Genomic DNA, 18,614 nt, shown 5'->3' on the forward strand with positions numbered 1-18,614 from the left:
ACGACTACTACTACTACTACTACTACTACTACTACTACATACTACAGAGGAGTGACAGACCCACACCCTAAGGAGCTTCGCCCCTAATACGTGAGGAGTTACTTGAATTTTTCGATGCGCGGAAGCTCGGTGTTATGGTCGATAGTGGCGTCAAAAATGGTTCCAGAATAACTGCCATCTACGCAGATTGCCCTCGAATGTTGGTATCTGTAGCTTAGGCAGTTGAACTGAGCGCTGGCGCTGCTCTCTCACCTGGACCGCTGCGTCACCGAAGCTCCGACGGTCGAGGTTGCTCGACCCGGGTCCAGCTGTCTGAGCCTGTGTTCTGGTGGTCCTCTCACGCTCTTGCAACCATAACTTGGCGCGTGACACGGCGTAGAGAATCTTTTCGTTGTATTCGTGCGCCGTTTTGATTGCCTGGTTGGTGTTTTCTTCGTCTGTTGCCGCAAGAGTGACGTCGTCGAGACTCGACAGTACTCCCTCCTTGTCTGTGAGGTAATCCATGTGCCCGTTAACTTCAGATGCATCGGGATCCGGTTGCGGCAGCAGGTCCGTTAAAAACGGTAGGGCTCGCGTGACACCAGCTCTGTTGACACCGCGCTTCTTCCGCATCTGGTCCGAGTTCGCCATGGCCGTGACGTGAAGGGAACTCTCCCAAGGGGCGGGTCCCGGGTTTCGCGGCCCCAACAATGTTGCGAAAGAAGTCCGCAGACGTGAGACGGAGACGGCCGTTTATTCCAACATTGAGGCGGAAACTCGTTGATCCCTGCTCGTGCACGTGCCCTCGATTCCTTCAGCTTCCTCGTCTTCCTACGGGTTCGGCACGCACCTGGTTTCTCCGATCCACTATTTTCCACATTTGTCACGTCGTCATCATTCCTCGGTCCTCACGTGGTCTATGGCGTACCGCCATCGTCCTGGCTCCACCAGCTCCATTGTCGTAACGCCGGCATCCTTAACACTGTCGTCGTCATATTCATAGCGGTCACGATGTCATGTCTCAACCAAAACACTGCGGAAGATAATTTGTGCCGCTATCACCAAACATTTTATCGACGCTGGCCAGTAGAACGGATGTCTTTTTAGACAGCACAGAATTATTACAAATCACGTCTGGATTATAGCACAATTCTAGTCCTTGAGCTGGCATTACTCGTAGAGGCGTGTATGAATTGCGCAGGAAATCGAAATGCATAATCAACGAGTTATAAAAAAATTGCATGAAAATTTTTAAATAATTACCTTGCGCCACAAATTGCGATTTATGAATTGTAGCCTGTGAGTTAACAAGGCTTTCCAATTCGGAACGAATTCTCAGGAAGACATCACTTGTCGAGACATTCATTCCCATAGCGGGTGACAAAATACACTGGCGTCCCAGTTACTTTTGTGCTTCATTGCATAAAAAGGTGTTTGTAAGTCGAACAACAGTGCATTGAAATCATTGCGATACTCGGAATTCGTTCCATGCCAGTATGTCTTGTAAACTCATCAAAGAGAATTTGTGAATTACAATACTATGTGCCAAAAAGTGATCAGTAAAAACTTGATTAGTTAAATTTTGTTAGCCAATCGCGCACTTTCATTTCTCATGGAAGTAATGTCTGCCTCTTCGAGTAATCGAGTTCAAGGATTAGAATTGTGCTATCTGTAATTGTCCAATTTTAAAGCTTTTGTATAGCCCAATGCAAACACAACGTACTTAAGAAGTATTTTTAGCTTCGCCGTTTGTTCTTAGTAGTCTGCATATGTTATTTCTTTACATAGACAATCTTCGACGGTTTCTACAACATTTTACATCTCTGCGACGTCTGTCAAGGATGATTATTATGATGTCAAATTTGCTGACATCCAACTGCCGCCTTGTAACCGGGGTATAGTTAACATTTACAGTTATTGTAAAACACTTGCGAATATCGGCGCGAAACAGCTCGAAAACGTCATCAATTGATTTTTGTTTGAAGTGTACACCATCGGAACAAGCGAATAATCGAGAAAGGTTGTGCACAAGCATGATAATTAACCAAAACAAAATTTTATTGATTGCATTTTACAAGCGGCCCAGCAATGTGTAGGGTTTTTCTGCCGTCTTTTCCGTTTCAGCCGTATTCAGCTGCGCACAAGTATTTCCCATTGAGACGAGTAGCTGCTCGTACTGAAAGTTTTATCAGTAGAGGAACAACTCGAAGCTGTGAAGTTTCCATGACTCGCGAACATTTGAACATGAACTGCTGTTCCCGCACAGCGGTGGAGCGCCTGCGCGAGTTCCTGCCCCCAGACTCGGTCATCGTGTATTTCAAGCTGGAGCTCGTAGGAACCCTGAACGGCACCGATGACGCCATGCACGAGGGCATCTTCGGCGAGTTCCTGTTCCGTGCCGAGGAAGACGTGACCGCAGAGGGGCAGAGGACGACTTCCGAAGAGGCCGATGACCAGCCACGGCAACCACCGGATGGCGCCATCCCCGGGTGGGTAGTCTATAGGTGCCGGCTAGGGTGACTATTTGTCACCGCCCCGTTTAAAAGGAGATACCAATTATTCGTCATCATCGTAGTCATGGCAATTATCGTTATGCTCTCTATGGCCACCGAAATAACTGAGCCCGGGTTGTCTGAAGTACACACAGCCCAGTGGATAATGCTACTGTGGGAGAGAGTGATGAGTGCCGTATTTACTCGATTCTAACCAACATGGAGTATGGAACGAAAACTGCAATAGTGGCCAGTTATCGTCATTGGCGTTAGAAACTGCCGTAATCCAATCCGCGCGTATGCGGCAGCCGTGGGGGCTGCGATGGCTGCGAAATCGTGTGTGCCTGCTCGGTAGGCTCGTTAGGCTTTTATCGCTGGAAAGGCGTATCAGAAATGCCGTATTTAAAATGCCATGGAGGGAAGCAAACATTAAGAAGCTACGGGATGGTGACAAGAAGGCCTCTGACAGCGACGATGACTGATCCTTTGCCCGCTGTGGTTGTATTGCAATGAATCCTCTACAATAAAAATCTGGTCAGTTAGGTGTAGGTTAAGTCAACTTAAAGATCAAGTCGATGTTAGAATCTTCATAGTTATATCATTGTGCGAGTTACAGTCAACGGCACGTTAGAATCGATAAAATACGGCACAGGCCCGTCGGTCGCCTAAAGCGATGCTGAAGTCTTGTAGCGATCACAATGTCTGCCTAACGTGTGTGGGGGCGCGTCATACCTCAGTCCATATATGCGGACCTTTTACGGCACTTGGCCAAAGAAAACTTGACATTCCTGATACCATTGCTCGCGTTTGATTTATCCATGCATCTGCACACAGGCCAACAGATAAAATCATGGTGGAACTAGTTACTCGATGGTGTGTAGATAAGTTATTCAAAATGATGCGAATAGGAGCTTGCGGGGCATTTGGCTACTTTTATTCGTTTATTTGTAATGCAGAGTACAGGAAGCAAAGGAAGTAGAATGATGTTTACAACAATAATGCGGCTGATTCGCGAGCTGCTTGAATTGCGTGTTTGCTAAGAAGAAATCCAACTAGACTTTCTTCCAATCCTCGCAACATCGGTTGTTGTGACGGGATATCTCAAGCCGTGAATATATGCGCCTATCTGCTTGTCAGCAATACTATCTGCAGCCGCAATTATTAATGTTTACGAGAATTTCAAGGAGCATATGAGAACTTACGTAACCTGCATCCATACAGATTCATTTGCACTCCATGTCTGGCACACTGACTCCTGGATATGATGCATCACATTCGCACAACATGCAAGGCGAGTGCCAGCGCACGATTCCTGAACTTGAGCAGCCAGTAGCGATTCGAACACGCTCCATCCCGGCGGCCACGCATGCGATGAATCGCTGACCCCACCGAAGGCCTAGGCTTCTCTGGAAACGTTTAGAAACTGGCCAATGTTAGTAGTTTATTATGCTCGCCGTCGGCTGATCTAATTATGACTTTATATGGCATCAGGTCTGTAACAAAAAGAAAAACAAATATATAGGACGAAGATGGCTGGCCAAAAGGTACACTTGTACCTTGTACCTCCTTGAGCAAAAGGTACACTTGTACGGAAAAGTGGAGAACACGTCCGACTTTAGCCACTTGAACAGCGTGCGCCTGTAAGGAGAAGTCCTCTTGAAAGACTTGAAAGACGACATTGAAGTCGGCTTAACAAAAGACTAGCAAGAGCCTAGCAAGAACCGTGAGGTTTACAAAAGGTTGGCCAAATGGTCAAATACTTCACAACTGTTGCAGGCCTTCGTCTTTTACACCTAACTCGAACCGTGAGTGGTGGCGACCACGTGTCCAAGACACGCAGTCTGCGCCGCAACTGGGCCTTGCTGCAGCCTTGCCTGGTCCGACCACCGCAGTGGCACCGCTGCCCTTGTGGTCTCTGCGTCCGCGTCTAGCGTCGACGGTCGGCTGCGAACGAGGCGCGCTGTTTCGCAACGTGCTCCCGGGAGTGCTTGTGTTCCAGACGCTGCACGTGACCGCGGCCAACCTCGAGGGCAACGCGGTGACCTCGTACTTCGCGGAGGACGCCACTGGAAGGACCGTTCAGGTATCGCAGATAGGGACGAATGGTGTGCGCTTCAAGAAATCGTTACGTTGAAAATTGCACCCGCCCGCACAGGTGTCCTAAATGGTCCTCAACAATGAGCAAGTGACAGTCACGCCCCGTACGCACAAAGAGCCAAGATAGCCGTTAGTGGGTACGAAGAGATATCACAGCACTAATGGGATAGCTAGTATACTCGAAAGGAGTAAGACATGTTTCGCGGCTTCACTCCTATGTTCTGCTCGCTAACATTATCTGCTAGCTTGCCAACATTACACAACTCGTAAGCGGTGGAAGGTACGACGAGCTGAGGGCGATATTTTTCTTTTATATCGCTCCTACCTCAGCCAAGCACCCTTTGTTAAGGGTGTTACTCAAATAAGGGTGCTCTTCTGGCGACAAACGGATTTACACACTCAAGGTAGTTAAAATTTTTAGTGTGACCTCCCCACCTCAAGCAGAGGGGCACTTTAAACCCACTGGTTTAATGATCACTCTCATCACTGTTGCGAGCTGCGATGAAAACACCCGCCCACTTTGGTTGTACCTCCTGGCAGGTGACGTCGGCGGCTGTGTTCAGCGTCATGCCGAGCAGCCAGCTGGAGCCGTTCATGCGCCGGTTGAGCGAGCAGTTTGGCTCGACCAATGATACGATCGCCGTGGCGTTCCCGCGCAACCAGGATGAGGCGCTCGACGAACTGGAGGCGTTCGAGCGGTACTTCCCCTCGGTGCCGGCGCTGGCCAACCAGGCCACAGAGTTTAACTTGGACGGCCAGTACGCACCCATGAGCAGGCTCAAGATGATCCTGCTGCTCATCAAGCTGCTCGACTGAACCGGTAAGTGGCTTATACGTGCTGACATCACGGTAGTCGCACTGTAAACATATGGTGAGGGAAATTCGCTCATTTTCACTGTTTCTTTATGGCGCTTCTTACTGTAAACAACGGCAAGAGCCTCGCAGCCTTGTATTTTATCCCAGTTTTCATATCGTTGCAACATGACGATCCCATCACAACCTGCAGGGGCAAAATGAACCTGCCCTAAACATGCCGTAGCCTGACTACTGGCGCCACGATTACATATTGTAGGCTCCGGGAAATTTTACTCGCATTTACTTCAATTTAGACCTCACGTTAAGACTATATCAGTTAAACTACCGGGTATATTATATGCCATTATTTGCTCGATAGAGCGCCGCTTGCCTATTATTGCGACGCTCAACACCGTTATAGCGACACTCGAGGACCGAATTTCTGCCGTCGTCTTCGCCGTCGCCGTGACGGTACGTATAAAGTCCAAGGCCGTTAAAATCGTCGCCGCGCGCCGTATGCTGTGCTAGTGAAAGCGTGCGAGAGTTAGCCGGCGATTGCGGCTGAATCTCGCGCACGTAAGGGAAGCAAGAGGGAAGGAAGAGTGCCATCGTTCCGTCCAGGGAGAGGCTAGTGGGGGGGGGGGGGGGGGGGGGGGTCACGTTCAATTTTGAACGGCCGCGCGCGCCCACCTAAGCTGCAAGACTCCGCAAAGCATCGGGGGGGGGGGGGGGGGGGGGAGGGCGTATTAGTCTGGGTGGCTCCGCTATACCCGCACGCGCACGCCCAGGCCGCTGTATCTTGGGCGCCATCTGCTCCGGGTCCCAGTCGGCCGCGTGCCGTTTCGCGGCTTCGTTCGCGTTGGTGCTATACGCAGCACGAAGGCCGATGAGCTCGCTGTGGCTGCCGCGCTTGCCACTCCAGCGCTTCGACAGTGAGTCCCCGCAGTCATCGAGTGAGATCGTCCTGTTCACTTGAGCTCGCGTGGCACTATGCTTGTTCATTTAGTTAGTATAGTTATGTTTACAAATTTATACGGCCGATAAATCTACTATCCTTATTTCGTATAGCTGTCCACTAATTTGCTATCGCAAATCGATGCTTCGCCTTTTAGGCAACACTGCGGATTTTTCAGGAATCCGCGCTGTGCCGAATGCACACGCATGCGCGACACAGCCCACATTCAGCCAATTCACGCAGTCCACGTATAGATGTGCTACTGTTATATAAAAGCCCACATTTCTCTTATACAACGCCCGAGCCATATATGCTGCGAACCAAAGCGATATTTGTCTGCGATAAACAGTTAACTGCTATTGGAAACGGTTATTTGACGTGCGGAAGGGACGTGATGCTCGGGACGAGCTGTGGAGATTACGCAAACCTTTAAGGACGCATGAAAATCATGTTTGGAGGGATTTATAGGGCCCCACTGGTTCTCCCTGTTTTACTCACTCAAAATGTTATTAATGGTCGTTTTTCTCCAGGTATCGCAAGCGAGACGGATGTCGGTCACCAGGCCCTACACCGCCCGCCGACCACGCCATTTGAATTGGATTGTATATAATGTGTGAATGAGACATTACCATAAAGAGCGCCTTATTTGCGCCACACACCGGCGACGTTCGACCGACTGTTTGCCTATTTCACCAATTTGCAGATACATTATGTGCTTAATCATTTTGTTGTACTTTTAGTAACTATATACAGATATGTATATATATATATATAACATTGCTTGCAAGTGCGGGTAAGTTGAACCAGTCAATGCGACGTCTATGGAAGTGTTTTTGGGTTGACGTTAAGCCTATCACGCTGGTGTTAATTACGCCATTCTAATAGAGTCCGTTTCCTGTAGTTGACATGGTCTGTGTCAGCTGTGGGGAAGATCAAGTAAATAAACATGACCATCTCCATGAAAAGGTTAGATGAAAACCTATTGCGTTAGCGTTATAATGCTGTTGTGTATTAAACGCCCATATCAATCAGCCTGCATGGTGTGCGCGTTGTGCGTTCGGGCGGAAAACACTCTACTAGCTCGCTCTTGTACCTGTAGTGTCTTGGCAAACTGTTTTAGCGAGCCTATGTGCACGTTAGTGCGGCAGAATTAGTGTTAATTAGCTGTGCCTTCTATTGTCCTCTGGTGGAATAAAGTTATTGAAGTTGGCGAGTGCACTTCAGTATGTTCCTGTAGAATGCGTCGAACAGGAGCAGCTTGTCTTGTCTCCAAATAATGGCTCATACCCACTGCTACATCGCGTCCGGGGATGAAGCAGAGGTGGAGTTTAAGGGTTTCTTTTTCTTTCTATTGCACTCTGTGTGCTTGTGCAAGTCTGACTGCTGTCACTTTCGAGTTGGTTTGTTTTTAAGGTTCGCGGACTTTTTAAAGTTTACAGCGCCAGGAAAATTTATTAGTGGCACAAAACGACAACCTTAGTAAGTTTTCAAATTGAATGTGCGGTAGTTTATGCTATTTTTCATTTCAATTTACGTTACCTCGACGTTCGGTACAAATTTCTTCCAAATTATGTCATTCCTCTTGTAAGGTTCGTTTTAGTTATATAATTATTTGAAAAGTACTTGTAAAACCGCCTGCTTGTTAGATAAGTTTAGTGGATAAGAGCCGTTGGTGCAAAAAGACAAGGAATCTGTGTCTTTCTTCTTCTTTCTGTGGTTTTATGTGCCAAGACCAGTTCTGATTATGAGGCACGCCGTAGTGGAGGGCTCCGGAATAATGTTTACCACCTGGGGTTCTTTAGCGTGCACTACAACGCATGTTTAGGAACCTTCTCTACAGGACATTTTCGTAGGTTGACTGCGCAGCTCTCCTGATTACTCTATTTCAACAGGACTTCCTTGCTAAATTACTAAAGCGTTGTTATTTTACTATTCCTTTGATCTTCCAGAAATTTCTCATTAGTGTTTTTTATATGCAATTTCCCGACGCACGCAATTTTTCCGATGCGACCTGCAGACCTGTAGTAACAACAGCGGTCGATTCTATTACAGCGAAATCAACATCTGCTGTTGGCACGAACGTCTGTTCACATGGCAAATTCATTCATATGGTAATGATAGGCATCTTTGTTCGCACGATTCTTTCGACGCAATTTGAAAGCGAGGCGTTTTTTTTCAGTTTGCCCAAGATTGCTGTCTGGTCGATTACGCTACTTGGGTCACTGGGTAGGTGCCATTGGGTATCTGTCCGAATAGGCAACTTGGGTCACTAGGTCCGTACAATGTGACATGTGGCACTGTGAATGTGAACCTTCTTGGCCAGTCCCCCGGGAAGCTAGTCCCTGCTGCGGCTGGGCTGCGATTGATGTCCCGTGAATGTGCTTTGCCCCTGTGGGACTCGAACACTTTCACCATGTCTCATTCGCGTTCGTTGTCTCCGGATATACGGATGCACCTACCAAGACGTGGATTACCAAGACGTGAACAGACCATGCTGTACCGTCTGTGGCTAGGCGTTGCATTTACAAACTCATATGCCTTCCTTATTGGAATGGACAACAGCCCCACGTGCGACATGTGCAACAGCGATGAGACTCTCGAACACATTATCTTTGTCTGCCCGAGCTATAATGCCGAAAGACCGGTGTTGTGCAGAATGCTGTACCAATTGGACAATCGTCCACTAACGGAACTAAAAGCTTTACGTCAGCGCTGAAGGTCTTACTCGCGTTATTAAGGTACCTACGGTCTACGGGCCTTCACGATAGACTTTAAGAACGCCGCCTCCTACTGGTCTATAGTGTACGCCCCTTCCACTCTCTTTCTATTTTTGTCCCTCTACTCCTTGCCCCCGTGCAGGGTAGCCAACCGGAACTGCCTCTAGTTAACATCCCTGCTCTTCTATGCATTCTTTCGCTCTCTTGGCCAGTTCCCCAGAATGGGTACGTGCCACCCGAATATACAAATGGAACAAGAGGCAAAAAGTGAAGCCGTCAACAACAAAAATTCAAGAAGGAAGCCACAGAGAAGCGATGAAGTTGGAATCGAGAGCGGTCGAGTTTGGTGAAAGAACCACCCATTTAACCGCCAGCTTCTTGGCCAATTCCCCGTAGTGGGTATGCGCCATGGTATAGGAAGCAAGGAAGTAAGCAAAAGAATGGGTGCAGCTCGAGCATACACGCATTCAGCGAGGAGCGGTCAAGTACACCTAAGTTGTAGAAGTTGGCAAACGAAGCAGCTGAGTACGGAGAAAGAACGCCTGGGCAAATTCTTTTGAGAAAGTCTTCCTCACGAGACTCGAACACCACACGGAAGAGGACGGGGTACACCCCGGCTCCATGCATGCATGGCCTCCGGAAAGGAGTGTCGGCACAAGGCTTCTTCCTCTTACTGAGAGAGGAATTACTTTACGCACCCTCTGGCAACCTCAACAACTTACTACTGGCACTCGACGTAGATAAAGCATTCGACTACATCCATCACGCGGCCACGAAACCATCCTAGACGACCTCGCCGACATAGGATGCGGAGAACGCACGTTCCAACGCGCTGCTGAGTTTCCGGGTCAACACCAAGGTCTGATCGGCGGGACAGCCATGAACTCGGACACACTACGACCTACCGCAGAAAAGCACCCCGCAAGGTGCCATCCTGCCCCTTTCTTTTCAACGTCGGACTCGGTAAATTCGCCCTACAACTAGAAAGCATTCCGGCCCTCGGGGGCGCCTTTTAGTCCGATGATATGACCCTGTGGGCTACCAAGGACTCATATGGTGAGAGACAAGACACATTACAGACAGCCATCGGCCACATCGGAACGTACCTGCAAGCAGCGGGCATGAGATGCCCCCTCAAAAGTCAGAATAGCTTCAACTCCGACCACGGAGAGCCAGAGAACATCGAGCACCCACGATCCAGCTCACGATCGTGGGTCAACCGATTGAGAGCGAGCATCAACGGCACGCATATTCGACATAGGACTTCCAAGAGAACAGCATGAGAACAGCCATCGAGAAACTCAACCGCACAATCAAGAGCATCACGGCCCTCATAACTCGAACAGCGCGAAGCAAGGACGGCAACACCGAGGACGAGACACTAAGGGCTAGTGCAAGCCGTCGTTGTCAGCCGCATGACATTCGCTTTACCGTTTCAACCACGCGCAAAACGGCGACCGAACGCATAGACAAACTCGTAAGGGTCGCGTAGGAGGCGGCTTTACACCTATCCGATGGCACGAGCAGAGATAACCTGCTAGCTCTCGGAGTCTACAGCGCCTTCGGGGAAGGGGCCAACGCCACACGCATAGCAAAGAGAGAACGCCTCATCACATTGCAACAAGAAAGAAAGCCCTTCCAAAAACTGGGCTACGCATTCTCACCCCAATACTGCGGAGAGGAACGCGACTGCTCCCCAACCATGTCCGGGCAAGCATCGTTGTCGACCCTATCCACAAGAACATGCACCCCACACACAATCAAGCGAGGAGAGCAGCGCGCTGACAAGCTGAACCGTCACTACTCCAACGACCCAGACACGTACTACGAGTACATGGACGCAAGCCCGTATCTCTCGTCGAGACGCGACCCGAGATACTCACTGGCAGTGTTCAAGACAGAAAGACCAGTGGCCCATGCCTCTGTCTGGACGCCATCAAGCCCAACGGTGCAAACCGCGGCGATCGCCCTCGCGCCCAGAGACGCAGAGAGCAAGCAACTCTCCACAAGCGTCCGTCTCAGAATAGGACACACCTATGGTACTCACAATTTTCTGTTGACTGGTAACGAGCCTCCAACCTGTGGTCGATGCGGTGAGAGGCTGACCGTCCTCCATGTCCTCTTGGAGTGCCGGGAAGCCGAAACAGAGAGAAGGAAACATTTTCCTCTTGCATACCGCTACCATATCCCTCTCCATCCCAGTATGTTTCTTGGCAAAGAACCGCTTTTTAATACCAAAGCAGTTCTAGGTTTTTTGAATGACGTGGTACTATATGTGATTAGCCCTAGATGTTCGTAACACATCCTCCCGCCAGAGGATGCTGTTGCGATAGTGCTCAGTATAGCACATGCCTCCAGGCCTTTATGTTCAAGGGCTCTGTTGAGGCAATAGTGCTTCATGCCAATTTTCGCATCGGACATGCTTTGCAAATAGTAACATTTATTTGCAATGCATATTTCATGCTCATAGCACACGCCATCAGTCATTTCCGTAATCTTATTACCTGTAGATTTTATGCACTTTACAGTGACTATTTTTAGGCCCCCTTACAGCCACGTCATATCCACCACTCGTAATTCATCGCTTCAATTCACACTCATTAACACTGGCCTGGCGCTCTTTGGCCGTTATTGGCTCTTGCGCCATTAAACCCCATATATCATCATCATCATCCACAAGCGTCCTCGCGGCTTCGAAAGCGGCCGGTCGACTATACCTAAACGGCATACTGCCCACTCAAGCCACCAGAATCCTAGACCCCTCACACGAGGGGTTCCACGGGATCGTCTGGCGTCCCGGGCACGCCGGCCTGCGGGGTAACTAGGAGGCGGACTGCGCAGCCAGAGGTCTCATTAATCGGCCGGCAGGCAACACCGCGTCGCCAACCCTAACAGATTGCTGAACGGATGTTCTTGACGGTGATGAATTCTTTGCAAGAATAGCCGCCATTTGGAAATAGCTCTTTGCTATTGCGACGTTGCACAAACAACATCCAGTAGTTTTCGCAGTTGAACCGAGTCCCGCAGCAGCATTTGGTCCAAGAACCGTGAGGTTCGACCACCAACCCCTGGTCGGCTCTCAGGAAGCCACGTACTCGGACGTTGCCGTGGCGTCCGAGACGACGAGCATCTCGGTGTCCTACCAGGACACGTACTCTTCCTTAAATGAAGCCCCCTTGAACTCGGCGCTTGCTCTTCAGACGGTGGCGCCTTAAGCAGTCAGCTGCCGCGCTCTTGTAGACCGGCACTACTCCGTCATATCGGTCACGCGTTCGGAGCTCGCGCCGTCGACGTGCAGGAGGGTGGCGACACAATCTCCGTCACGAACAGGCTCGACGAAAGACGTGTTGGCGGCGAACCACACGGCAGATTGGTGGTCTTGGCTCGTCTGGACGGACAATGTGGCCGGTACACGGTCGTCAGATTGACCCCGACCAACTCGCGAACTAAATCGTGCAGCAGCTAGATGTCGGGTTTTGCTCATTCCGAGGAGCGCGACAGCCGTCTGCGCACAACATGTTCGGTAGGAAAGTAGTTCGGGTAGTCCCTGTCGATAAGTTGGGCTTGCACAAGGCATAGTATCCAGGAATTGCATTGTCACAAGCGTAATGATTTGGATGATGGGCTTCGACTAAGACCTGCGCAATACGGAATGAAAAAAAAATTACGCGCCTGTACAAAGCCATCAAATTTGTCAGCACTGAAAAGCGTCTCGAACCCTTTCTTACAGCTTATATCAAACGATTGAGGCAAAAAATGGCGGCAAAATACCCCCTTGGTGCATTTTCTCTCGCAAGTTATCACGTACAATTTCTGGCTGTTCCTTAATTGAGAATATGTCCCGCGTCATACCATAGAAATTGTGTGCATTGCACCCCCAGCTTCGAGTACACTCTTAGTTTAACTCTTAATAGCATGTATTGGCGTGAGTAGTAGTAGAAAACTTTATTTTGTTTTTTTCTAAAGAAGTCCCAGAGGGTAGAGCCCTCAGTCCAGGGCCCCATTTGCTGCTGCTATCCGGCTGGCCAGATCGATCAGGTATCGCTGGTCGTCGAAGGTTGCGGTGTGAAGTTTGACGTATGTATTGAAAACTGTAGAAGAAGAAGAGGTTTAGAATGCAGAAGGGAGGGCTCGCGCTAGTGCCATCGTAGCAGTTGGCTCAATAAACCGCAACCGACGGACGTCAGTCTCGGTCTCCAACATATTTTATGGTGCCGTGAAACCCGGGAAGGAGACTGCCGTCCGGACAATCGATAATGGGCCGACTACACCGTCAGCGCAAAGCCATTCGAAGCGCCGCTACCCATGCCATCACAAACGCAACCGAAGCCTTGCAAGAAACCGAACCGACGCATACCGACTTGCAAGTGCCACTGAACGAACTTGATGACAGAGACCATGGCCTCGCTGAAATCAACGCCAGAATCGAAGAGCTCGTGATCGACGACCACGAATACGAAGCGGAATTCACCGAGTCCCTGGAATACCACGAGATGATCCGCCACGCCATCAGCCGGGTTCGTTTCCGCATGAATTCTCACACCGTCATTGGATCACTACCGAGTGCCGACAGCCCTTTGGCAGGAAAGCAGGCAGCACACCCAGTCTGTCTACCTGGTAAGCAGGCGAACGTCAGCGCAAACGCTAGATAACCGACACCGACACTTCGCGTACAGCAACCGAAGCTCCAGACCGGCGCCTGGTGCCTCGTCAGCTCTTTCTCAACAACGACAAGGTCATCACCGATGCGGGTCCCCTGATCACGACCACAACCGAAAACAAAACGCTGCTTGAAGAGCGACCCGAAAACGGAACGGGAAAGCTGTTCAGCCTCGAGCAAGGTGAGCAAATACAAACAGCGAACCGAATCGCCATCGCTCTGGCTCCTCGCTCAACCGCCACCGGAAAGTGAAGACCGATCATCACCCGGCAAAGCAGCGCTCGAAACCGTATCTCCGAGACCAGCATATGCACAGCGTCAACGACCCGACCCTACGTGAAAGCGCCGATGTGTTCCTTCAGGAGGCTCACATTCACCTACCGACAGCGCTATTTCCCGCCAACTACACCGCAGAGTCCGCCAGATATGCCTGACGACTACAAGCTTGACAACTTCATCGAAAAACGACGAAACGTGTGCTCCACCGATACTGTCATGACCTGCCGTATACCACCGCGCCGACATACCAGCGGACGCCATCGTGGCACCCACATCAAGAACAAGACAGACATGGACAACCTGCTTTTCATGAGCAGGTCCAAGGAGACAATGAAAGGAACTCCTCTGACGGCTCCTCTGGTAATCTGCGCGCCGTCACGTGACGTCTGGGCTTCTGTTCCAGCCTGGTGGGACGCCAGCAGCAACCGCCGCCGCCGCCAACGCGACAGGGTGTTGACCCGAGAGCTACTACGCGAGTGGCAATAAGTTGAGCCAATTGAACAATCGCCAGCTAGAGAACTTCGAGAATAAGCACAATGCAACTTCGAAGAAGTTTAGCCAATAGTAATCGATAATCTCGTCTGCATGCTTCATGCAGGTGGCAGTGTGTTGTGAACAGAGGAAGAAGAGGCGCAATATAACCACGCGCACGGGCCGGGGAAACGGCGTTCATTGATGTAGTCGCACCGAACAAACATAACCGGCGGACGCACAGTCGCTGCGTGACATAATAGACAGTTTTAGTTACACGCACGTAGAGGCTTTGCGTAGGTAGAGCTTCTACGTGTAAGTAGTGCGCATGCGCAGAACGTAGTGGCCGCGCGCTGGTCTCACGGACGTACGTGAGATTCGATTTTTTTCGTGCGTTTCTTGCGCACGTAGACAGATTCGCGTGGGGGTTTCGCGAGATCACGAACAAGCGATAGCGTGCTGAGCACGCGCAGATGGCTTGCATGGAAACACGGCGACAGGATGACTGGTCATCTATTTCAGTCCATGTCAACGATGACAGCAGATAACGATTGCACAACACACTTCCGGGCTTTGCGGAGACGATGACCGGTACGCATCAATGCACATCACTGGCTTGGCTGAAATACTCATCTTGAATTGGCTACCGCAGTGTTCATATTTCCCGATATATGTAGCTACGTGGTGCGTCGCGTACGTGTAGCTAAAAACGTTTCAGATGGCGTGCACGTAAGGTACGTAGACTGTTCACGTTTGCGTACGTGAAGTCTCCACGTACGTGTAACTAAAACTGTCTAATGTAAGGAACGCAGCGACTGCGCGTCCGCCGGTTACGTTTGTTTGGTGGACTACATTAATGAAGGCCGTTTCCCCGGCCCGTGCGCGTGGTTATACTGCGCTTCTTCTTCCTTTGTTCACCGCATATGTACTCCCGTGAACAAAAATTTATGGCTCAAGGATTGCGCGATAAAGTCAACTTCCTTTTCCCGAATTGAATGTACCTTGACATGAAAGACTTCAGACTCGTCAATTTCAGTTGGCGCGTCTAAATCACGAATAAGTGTTTTTTTTTCGGCAACCCTGTGGTCCGTATACTTTTGAACGCGGTTGTCCGTATGTCGTAAATGATATTTTTGCGAGGGTCTAATTGTCGCTAAATGAATACGCGGCGTGCCGGTGATGGGAACCTTTCGACTCGACATTGCTTGAGCATACGAACGTGTCGCCAAATCTGGTACTGTAGGGGGCGATAAATGAGTGCGATAGCGCAAACGTAGCACGCGCCTGAGAAAGACAGAAATGAGACCGTAGATACGCCGGGCTACTCGGCTCTGTCAGCTTGGCAACAGCTGAACATGCGCAGTCCCACCGATAATCGGCAGAACGCTATCGAGAGCTGCCTGCACAAGCCACGGCTGCAAGCAAGGTGAGCCGAACTGAAATGTTTCTTCCACAAAGTCGTAGAATATTAATTTTTTTGCGGGAAGTTGGTGAAATTCTACTTTCTTTAAGTGTAGATACGCTGGTAGGAACAAGGAATGGGTTGAATGTATAGCTGAGGAATCCCGAACAACACCCCGTCTTGTCCTTTTCTTGCCGAATTGTGGCGCAAAATATTGTCATTCCGTGTAAGCCTGACGTGTGTATCTCTGTAGCTGAAGTGCACTGTCGTTAGCGCACTACGTTCAATCAGACGCTCTGATCGTAAGCAGGGGCAATGAAATAGTACGTTTGATTAGCTACTTGCAATGTTTGCTCCCAAACAGTGCAACGCATGTGAAAGCCTCTCTGCTTAAGCGGCGGCGAAAACAGTGGTTGATATTTAGTGAGGGCACAACTTTTCTATGTGCTTCGGTAATTGGCACCGCAGCAGGAGCTCTTGTGACCATGATGTCGGCCATTCAACGCTTCGTTTGTGGGTATCACGATTTGCCGCAAATACTGCTACGTATAAAATTAAGTAGTCCGTTCCAGGCATACTATCCTGAATGGTGTAGCAATCTTAATGTTGTCCTGGTACCGAGACACTTTCAGAAATGGTTAGGTCCATTTGACATCTCCACTTCGATTGAACAAATCTTAAAATGATACGGCAGGCACTGCGAATACAATGCACAGTTTCGGTTTATGCCAACTTTGAATAGGCGTGAGGTTAGTTAGGTAAGAAAAAAAATGGTAAACCAACCCAAGGTTTTTAACAGCACAGGTCCTAGCGCAATGGCACATAACCCCTGTAGCTGCTGCATTTGCACGTGACGGTTTTCGCGAAAGGGCGATGTGAAGTGCGTAGGAGAAAATTTGTGCAAAGAGGGTAGAGAAGACCTAACCAAACCTTTTTTTTTTTCAGGTCACGCCGTCCGGAATCAAGTACTACGGGAATTACTGCTGTGTTGCGTGGTGCAGTAACAACGGCAGGACAGCGGGAGAGCGTCGTACTGCGTTCTTCAGGTTTCCGCGAAACGACAGGTAGCCCTTTGCACCTTTCCAAGATGTAACTTCGATGTTGTAGTTGTCATTAACTATCTATCAAAGTATGTCCGTTTCTTTCGCAGTATTTTTGCGCTTAGCAAGTAAGAGTGACTGGAAGCTCGAACAGACTTTTTTTAATCTCTTTATTGCTAAATGTATGCACTTCATTCTTTGTAAAATATGGGAACTTCGCACTTGGTGGTGCCAAGCCTGAAGGAAGGACGGAACTGGACGGCCTTCCTTGTTTCTATTTATTTTCCTTTCTTTCTCCTTCTCACTGTTTCTTCTATCATTTTTATCTCTTTGTGTCTAGTTATTTCTTTCTCATTCTATCTACTTCTTTATCTCTCAGTTTGTTTCTTTATATCTCTGTTTCTCTCTCTCATTTTCACGTGTTCGTTTTTGTTTGACACGTTACTTCTGGACTCGGTAGTGGGGCTTGCCCGATTCCTGTGACGCATGTCCACCTGAGGAGTTTTGCACAACGGAGCACAAGTTACCGATTGCTTAAATAGCTTCACTGTAAAGACAATGAAGAGAGCGCGCGCCGGTTCCCGATGATAGTTTTTCACGACGTAGCACAAAATACCGAGAGCTGAAAAATATGGTTCCCAATGCATTGTACTCTGTTGGATATATACATTACTTGCAGCTATCGGGCATTGCTGGTGTTCGATCTGTTGCCTGTAGTGCTTTCAATCGTGAATGCACGTTGGAGTTGGACTTTGCTCCTAAGCAGAACTCCCCCCATCCCCAAGGCAAAGATCGGGTCCATAGAGCAGTTTGCAGGTCATCAAGACTTGCTTTCGAAGCCAGCCTCACACCTTTATGCTGGCTAGCGCCTGTGCAGTGAACACTTTGAGCCGCATTGCTTTATGGACCCTGGGCACAGAAAGCCAAAGAAAACCGTAGTTCCTTCTGCCCCCCCCCCCCCCCCCCCCCCCGGTGACAGGTGGGCAGACGATGATAGCGCAGGGTAAACTGTTTGATTAGGCAACATGTGTGTGCACACAACTGCCACAAGTTGTGCCTTTCCTACTGACTCTTGAAGCTTGTACACTGGGTCATAACCTGCCATTTTGTTGAGGCAGAGGCCATTTTCTGTGTAAACCACTGTTACTAAACACCGTGCTATATGCTCTGCGTGGTGTACTTATCTCTTGTTTTGTGGGGTTTTTTTTATAATATCGCCTGTTTATTGCTTTTGTGAAATTTATTCTCAACATAGAGCAGCCGTATTGTCATGTCTTGCATTGTGCAGTGCACCCATCTTTTTGTGCTTGCGCTCATCGAACGTTCTGAAAAAGAAAGTGTGCATGTGCTTACTGAGAATATGACTTGAAATGAAAGTTTCGTCTCTTCCAACACTTGTCGTGTTTATTTAATATGTCTGCATAAACATGCTGTGGTATCGTGTGCTTGCTGCTCTGGCGGTACAGCCTACACGAAGCTACTTGATGCATGCAAGCAACGCGTTAAAAAATCAAAATATAGCCTTCGGGACGAGCACACGCAAGGAAGTGATCTTGGAGGCCGTGTAATTTTTCTGATCGCCAAAAAAATAGCCTTCGAGATCAGTTTTCCTGCGGTCCCAATCTTAGTCTGTGTAAATTCCACACACCCGCTAGGTGCGCTGCGAACCCGAATCAGCCGCAGCAGGAGCAGCGCAGCAGGAGCAGCGCAGCAGGAGCAGCGTGCCA

The 18,614-nt window shown here is 49.3% G+C and overlaps 1 protein-coding gene across 2 annotated transcripts in view; it reads left to right on the top strand.

Moving 5' to 3' along the window:
* LOC119432604 (uncharacterized) overlaps window positions 1–7,047 on the top strand; it is a 61,168-nt gene extending 54,121 nt beyond the window's left edge. For both annotated transcript variants that reach the window (XM_049659162.1, XM_049659164.1), the window contains one exon: window positions 6,849–7,047. The gene's annotated coding sequence lies outside the window, so the exon portion shown is untranslated. The remainder of the gene's footprint in view (window positions 1–6,848) is intronic.
* The last annotated feature ends 11,567 nt before the right edge of the window (window positions 7,048–18,614 follow it).

This window comes from Dermacentor silvarum, chromosome 11 (genome assembly GCF_013339745.2).
Source record: "Dermacentor silvarum isolate Dsil-2018 chromosome 11, BIME_Dsil_1.4, whole genome shotgun sequence".
Classification (NCBI taxonomy): domain Eukaryota; kingdom Metazoa; phylum Arthropoda; class Arachnida; order Ixodida; family Ixodidae; genus Dermacentor; species Dermacentor silvarum.